We start from the raw sequence: 6,825 nt of genomic DNA on the forward strand, positions 1-6,825 counted from the left end.
TAATCCAGACTCAGTCCCTTAATATCCTTAACCAAGAAAACTTCAAAAGCAAACTTCAAAAACTTCAAACGCCTACTACTGACACCTGAGGCTCCCACCACCTCCCCAGTCTTTGGCATCAAGGAAATGTCACTTGTAAGGCTGAAACAAACAAAAAGCCTCAACAATAAAAACTTTAAAGGTTTGCGGAGAGAGGCAAGAGACAGATGACCAACATACAAACTGCTGAGAAGGTCAGCTAATCAAACAAAAGTGTTAAAGAAAATACTAATCAAACCCTCGAAATCTCCCCAGGTTCAGGTGGGTGTAAGAGAGTCCCAGGGAGGGATCTGACTCCAGAATCCTCTGAAAGAACTGCCCGCCATTGAAGGGGGTGGGCATTAACCCTTTACATGCAGGAGAGAAGACAAAATGAGGTTCAGGTGTTGTCAATGATATGCAAGCCCTGAGAATATCACAGGTCTGGAGTGACTCAACCAATTCAATCAACACCTTCAAACCAAGGATTCAGTTTGCCATGCTCCTACTTTCCCCACACCACTGAGCAATTGCGAAAAAAATGTGTTTCCTCCGTGGATGAATGAAGATTGTAGCAGCAAAGTTTTCAGAACTGGCTGGCAGAGTGAGCCTGCCCAAAACACACAAGAAAGCTAAAAATATGCTGTCACTGCCACAAAGTCCACCAAATGGAAACGCAAGTGACGAAGATACTGGCCTGAAACCTGCTCACCTCCAAGGTCATGGTGAGCAGCTGCCTCTAAGGTAAGAATGTGTTGAGTCAAGTTTAACAGCTACTGACTCAAAGGCTAATTGCACAGAACAACTGCGATTGTAGGAAATGTTATATTGGGATTATATGCAGATTTAAGACCACAAGGTTTTTTCACTTCCCTTCCGGATAACCTGACTGACCTTTTAGGTGAGATCTCCTTACAATAAGTTCTGAAGACCTCCAAACTGTTAGGTTGTGGTGGAATTTTGTTATAAAGAAAATCTAGCTCCTCAATCTGAGTGTTTCATTGTGTGTGATAACTGAGATGTAAGACCCAGGGGGATCATCATGTAGCTGTCCTCTGGGCAGAGAAGCATTTTGTTTTTGGTTACTTTTCTTTTTTTGGCCCCACCTAGAGACACGCAGGATCTTAGTTCCTCGACCAGGGATCGAACTGTGCCCCCTGCAGTGGAAGCTAGGAGTCTTAACCACTAGACTGCCAGGGAATTTCCCCAGAGAAGGATTTCTGTCTCAGAGGTAAATGGAGGATCAAGGGCTAGGATATCCCTGACTACTTTTAAACATTTCCCAATTGCCCTCACAGCCATCCCATGAGATTAAGATATAGTCCCTGTCTATGGATGGGAAAGCTGAGGCCAGGTGGCCAGAAAACCTGCCCAATGCTGAAGAGTGGTAAGCTGTAGTCAGATCTGTCAAATTCCCAAACTGGCTAGAGAGCTGTAAGTGTGGAAGGAGGACAGGATTCGGGAACAAACTCTCCTGTTTGCCACTGCAAGCACCATCAAGCAACCTACTTCTCATCCCTGAGCAGAGTCCACTCAGTGATAAGGCCAGAGGTACAGGGGCGCCTCTGGGTTCTCAAAGGCAGGACCCCATGAGAATCTGCCTGGCAAACACCTTACAAATGGAAGGGCTGACCCTGAAAATCAGAATGTGGGGTTCAGCAAGCTCGGGATCAGGAAAAGGGGCTGTGTCTCCTTTGCCCTGATGAGGCACCACCAACCTAGCCATTCTGTATCACCAGGGAGGCACTAAGGCTGGTGGGAAAAACATTCATAGTCTGAAATCGGAAAGGTTGGGGCCCAGTCCCAGCTGTAGAAAAATCAGCAAGGTGACTCTGGCAAGTATCACCCTCTGTAGGGACTTCACCTTCTTCCATCTGAAATGTGGGAACAAGGTTGTGGTTCCAAGGGGCAGAGACAGTTGATGGTTTGTCCCACAAACATAGAGGTGCTCCACACATGAGAAGCAGAACAGTCATTAATGCTTTGGGGCTCTGCCTCATCTGCTCTAGTCATGATGGTACACTCACTGAACTCCAATTTATTGAGCAGGTACACATACTAGGTGCTGTGCTATGCCACTGGCATTTATTATCTCACTCCCAACTCAGCCATTTAAGGCAGACATTAGTACCCCCTTTTTAGAAATGGGAAACAGAGGACAAGGTTCACCAAGGTCAAGCCACAGGGAAGTGGCCGGGTGGAGCTCACACCCAACCTAAGGCAAAGCCAGGGCTGACCCATGACACCATTACAGGGACCTGCTACCTGGGAACAGGCCCACGGCCTCACATGGTAAAGAGCAGGCGGTACTGGATGTGGAACAACCTCCCTGGCACCAGGAGGATCTGGCTGGCCACTATAATGCAGCACTATTTATTAAAAGTGTACTCAAAGGCATTACCTCATTTAGGATGAATTAGCTTTGAAGGTTCAAACCAAAAGACCTGACTAGCAAGGCAGGTCAAGTGGTTTCAAGGCTAGAGATGGAGATGCAGAAGGAATGGCTGAAGGATTCAAGTACCTCTGTGAAAATCAAGAGAGAGAGAGTGAGTGCAGTGCACTGAAGCCGCAAAGACCCTTTCCCACATACCCTGGAGGGTTCCAGAGGATTTCAAGTCACTTCCTACGGCTACCTTCAGGTATTCAATTAGAGTAAGTTTCTCTGTCTTCTAAAAGACTAACCTACATTCTCATCACACACAAAAAGAGGTCATAAATACAGCCTAGAAAGCAAGAGGAGGGGCAAGAAGGCCGTGGTCTAACATTCCTCTTGACTAAAAAGTCCTGGATCCTGTTTGCCGGAATCCACAAGTATGTAAGATCTGTCCCCAGCTGGTACTTTTGTTTCTCATAACACCAGTCTCACTACTTCCATCTCACTGCCACCACTTCAGGTCCCCTGTATTTTTTTACGTCAACCTTCTTAACACGTTGCCTTCCTAATTCAAGGCAAAGATGTAGCTTTGCACAGTTAGCACATAAAGTAAGTTTCATTACCTGAAAGAAAAGCAATCTGAGGCCAGGCTGTCCAACTCACCTCCTAAAACAGTTCAAATAACTCAAGAGCATCCATTCTAACAAACAACCACACTTGGCAGGCTGCACAGTTCTGTAAGCCTCAATCTATGACACTGCCAACTCGTTCTTCTGGTTCTGCTGCACTTCCTAACCCGACAACTATTACAAGGAAATCCCAATGATACTCTATTACCCCAGGACGACTGCTCATGAAGACCTCACCTACTCACCTGTTTCATAATCCTCCTAGTTTTCTACAATGAGCATAAATTAACTCAATCATCAGGGAGAAAAAAATAAGCCTAGGGAAAATAATCTTTTCCATTCCATTTGATGGCACAGAAACACCCAAAGTCCAAACTTGGTAGTTTGCACTACCAAGTCCAAACAGGTAGTTCTCCAGGTAAGCATCTGAGTTGCCTATGCTTTCAGAGGTTAACACACCCACACCAAGAGTCCTTAACTGGATTCAGTGGTAAGGGCATTACATTTCTGTCTCTTGGAAACAGACACATTCAAGACTCTGAAGGTCATTCTTGATTTTCTCCCAACAGAACACAAGAAAATGCCAACATTTCAGAATGGCTTCGCTACTCTCCCCCTCATGTCCTTCAGGCGCCACCTTCCAGTCTTCTGCTATCTAAGGCCCAATGCACCCTCATCACATGGGTCCCTGTATTATCCTCTTCAGTGAGGTCCTACTGTTCTCAAGGTAAATTCCAGATGCCTCAGCCCTGGAGCCTGCGCATTTGTCTCTCTCTGCTCCAACCATACTGATCTTCCTTCAGTCCCAAGCACTCTCTCTGCCAGAAATGCTCTCCCTTTTTCACTTTACCTATTTAGCTCCTACATGTCCTCTGATCCCAGCTGAAAAAAGACCCTCTCAAGTCTTGCTCACCATGTCACAGCATCCTTCTCTCCTTGGCCCTTGTAAGTTTCCCCAAGTTTATGAGATTAGTTACGATTTCTCTCCCATTAATCTCACAGTAAACTCCACTGAGCAGGGATTCCTAGCATGGTGCCGGAGGCACAGTAAGCACATTGATATTTATTGAATAAATCAATACAGAAATCACTACTCGCAATGCCACAAAGTCACAAAATAAGTGATACAAAACAAGTGAGAACTACTAAACAGTTGAGAATTGGAGTCATTTTTTACTTAAATTTAAAATGTTCCTTCTTTTGGGCTTCCCTGGTGGTGCAGTGGTTGACAGTCTGCCTGCCGATGCAGGGGACACGGGTTCGTGCTCCGGCCCGGGAAGATCCCACATACCGCGGAGCGGCTGGGCCCGTGAGCCATGGCCGCTGAGCCTGCGCGTCCGGAGCCTGTGCTCCGCAACGGGAGAGGCCGCAACAGTGAGAGGCCCTCGTACTGCAAAAATAAATAAATAAAATGTTCCTTCTTTTAAAAAAAAAATCATAAAACACAAGTATCAAAAAGTGAAGAAAACAAACAAACAAACAAACTACTGCTACCCCTAATCTTGGTACAAATCCTTCCAGGACTTTTTTTTTTTTTGTTTTTACCAAAAGCAGCATTATTTCTTTCCTCTCTATCAAAATATAAAATTGTAGGATCCGCCAAATGATACTGCATTAATAGAGATGACTTGACATTAAAAAAAAAAATGATGTCATCTGAATGAAAATAACAATGCATTCAAATCATTAATACATTAATCCCATTCTCTACACCACATCCAAGATGAGAGGCAATCCTCTGCAAAACCCAGCTTCAGAATTTTAGGGGAGAAATAGGGGATGAAAGATGAAGGGTGGGGGAGTAACTGAGGAAAGGGTCTAGCAAATTACTCTCAAAATCCCCAACCTAAACTGCTTCCTCTAGAAAAGGACCAACTTTTCTGAGTTACAGGCTATGGAAGCAAGGCAAAGGGGTGACTCTGTGGCTTGGTTCTTAAAAGCCAGCTGGTAACTCTGCTCTCCGAGGACAAAGCAGGGCTAGAAATGGTGTCACCAGGTCATCCCCCAACTCCAAGCAGAGGTGTACTGGAGCCTGGACAAATAAATGGCCTTGTGTTTTAGGAGCTCCCAGAAAATACTCACATACTGGGCTTGCAAACAGGAGCTCCTAGGCTCTGGTGCCCCACAGGGCAGGCGCAAGCCCAGCTCTGCCTCTCTACTAAGCAGTCTTGGGCAAGCAGCCTGACCTCCAGAAGCCCCAGTTTCCTCACCTGTAAAGTGGGGACCATACTCTCTCTTCCTCCATCGGATTGTTAAGGGCACTGAAATATGTCTGTGCACTGAGCTTAGCACACAGTGGGCATTCAAATCGGGGCCGGTGTGATCTTTTAGCCTTCCTCCACAGCTTGCTGTCAGGTCTAACACGCTACTCAGCATACTGATCTGGTGCCAGCAAACACTGCACATAATCTATCTTAAAAGAAAACTTGTAACCACTACCAGAAGAAATAAAAACATCAACAGGACAGTGGGTCCAAGACTAAAGCAACTGCACAGAAGGCTGTCTGTCCCTCAGTTTCTCTGCGCTACCACAGCCAGAAGGTGTCACTGTGTGAAATGGACATACGGAACCAGAGACTTAACCAGTACTGTGCACTCCAAGAAAACTGAAAGAAGTAAAAGGGTAAGGAAGAGGAAATTAAAGTCGCAAGTGACTCACTCGGACTTTGATCTAAAGAATCCAAAGCTCTAAGGATAAGGATGAACTACACACCTAAAGGCATAGGATCAGATACACAAAATTAAGCAGTCCCTGCAAAATTCCCAGGGCAGGGCAGAAACGTGCACCCAATGTGTCATTGAGTTCCTAAGGGAGGGATCCCCATTCATTTCTGGGTCCCAGTGTTTGCGCACACACCAAGTGTCAATCACGCTCTAGGCTAGGGCCCTGCCCATAAGCTCTTCCTTGTTGAAGTGATCAATTCCGATTCTTGGCAATAATCCCTTTAAAAGGCCAGCTGCTGCTGTCTAGTCACTGATGCCGACCCTTTCCAGGTGGGAAAAAAGAAATCAGTACAGCCAACGCCTAGATGGGGAGGCAAATTTAAAGTATAAAGCCCTGTGAAAGGCCGGAACCCACAGAGGGGGAAGGGTCCCGCGGCTCCCGGGGGTCAGGCAGGAAGGGCGCGAGCGGGGGGAGGGCCAGCCCTGCAGGCGTGGGCGCGCGGGGACTCTTATTCTGACACGGGATCCGCAGCCGCCGTCGCCGTCGCCGCGGGGTTCAGCGCCGCGGCCCGGCCAGCCCGCGACCCCCGCCCGGGACCCTCGCCCGGCGCGCCCACGTGCCACCGCCCCCCAGCCCGTCCCGGCCTCTGGGAAGCTGCGCCTCTCGGCCCGACCCCTCCCCCGACCCAAGAGGAAGCGCAGGAGGAAGAGGGGCGACGACGCGACTTTCCAGGACCCCCGCCCGGCCCGGCCCCCACGTGCCCGGGCGGCGTCAGAGCGCGGAACTTTCCAGGGCAGCGCAAGAAAGACGCTCCCAGAATAAAAGCAGTACTCGCTCGCTCTCACTTTTCCATGCTCACACAGGGGGTCCCTCACAGCCCCCCGACCCTCCGATCCTGACCAACCCACACCGCCCCTGCCGCTCCAGTCTCCCTCGCAAGACCTCAGCCCCGACCCCAGCCCCCGCCCCCCGCCAAGTTTGGTCCGGAACTTACCGGGCCGCGGGCCGGCCGGGCCCTAGGACAGCGCGCAGGTTCAAGGGGCCGCGGGGCCGGGGTCGGGGTCGCCTGCGGGGCCGGGCGGCCGAGGGGCTGGGGGCGCCGGGCCGCGCGCGCTCGCTCCGCCTGTGGGGCCGCCCGG

The 6,825-nt window shown here is 49.0% G+C and overlaps 1 protein-coding gene across 6 annotated transcripts in view; it reads right to left on the reverse strand.

Moving 5' to 3' along the window:
- Window positions 1-6,825, reverse strand: part of GATAD2A (GATA zinc finger domain containing 2A) — a 100,966-nt gene that overhangs the window by 80,585 nt on the left and 13,556 nt on the right. For 4 of the 6 annotated variants that reach the window (XM_029216324.1, XM_029216328.1, XM_029216321.1 and 1 more), the window contains exon 1: window positions 6,681-6,781. The exons of the other annotated variants lie outside the window; for them this stretch is intronic. The gene's annotated coding sequence lies outside the window, so the exon portion shown is untranslated. Of the gene's footprint in view, window positions 1-6,680; window positions 6,782-6,825 lie in introns of those variants that run through there. 6 annotated transcript variants of the gene reach the window in all.

This window comes from Monodon monoceros, unplaced genomic scaffold (genome assembly GCF_005190385.1).
Source record: "Monodon monoceros isolate NGI ecotype Baffin Bay Population unplaced genomic scaffold, NGI_Narwhal_1 Super_Scaffold_12, whole genome shotgun sequence".
In the NCBI taxonomy this organism is placed as follows: Eukaryota; Metazoa; Chordata; class Mammalia; order Artiodactyla; family Monodontidae; genus Monodon; species Monodon monoceros.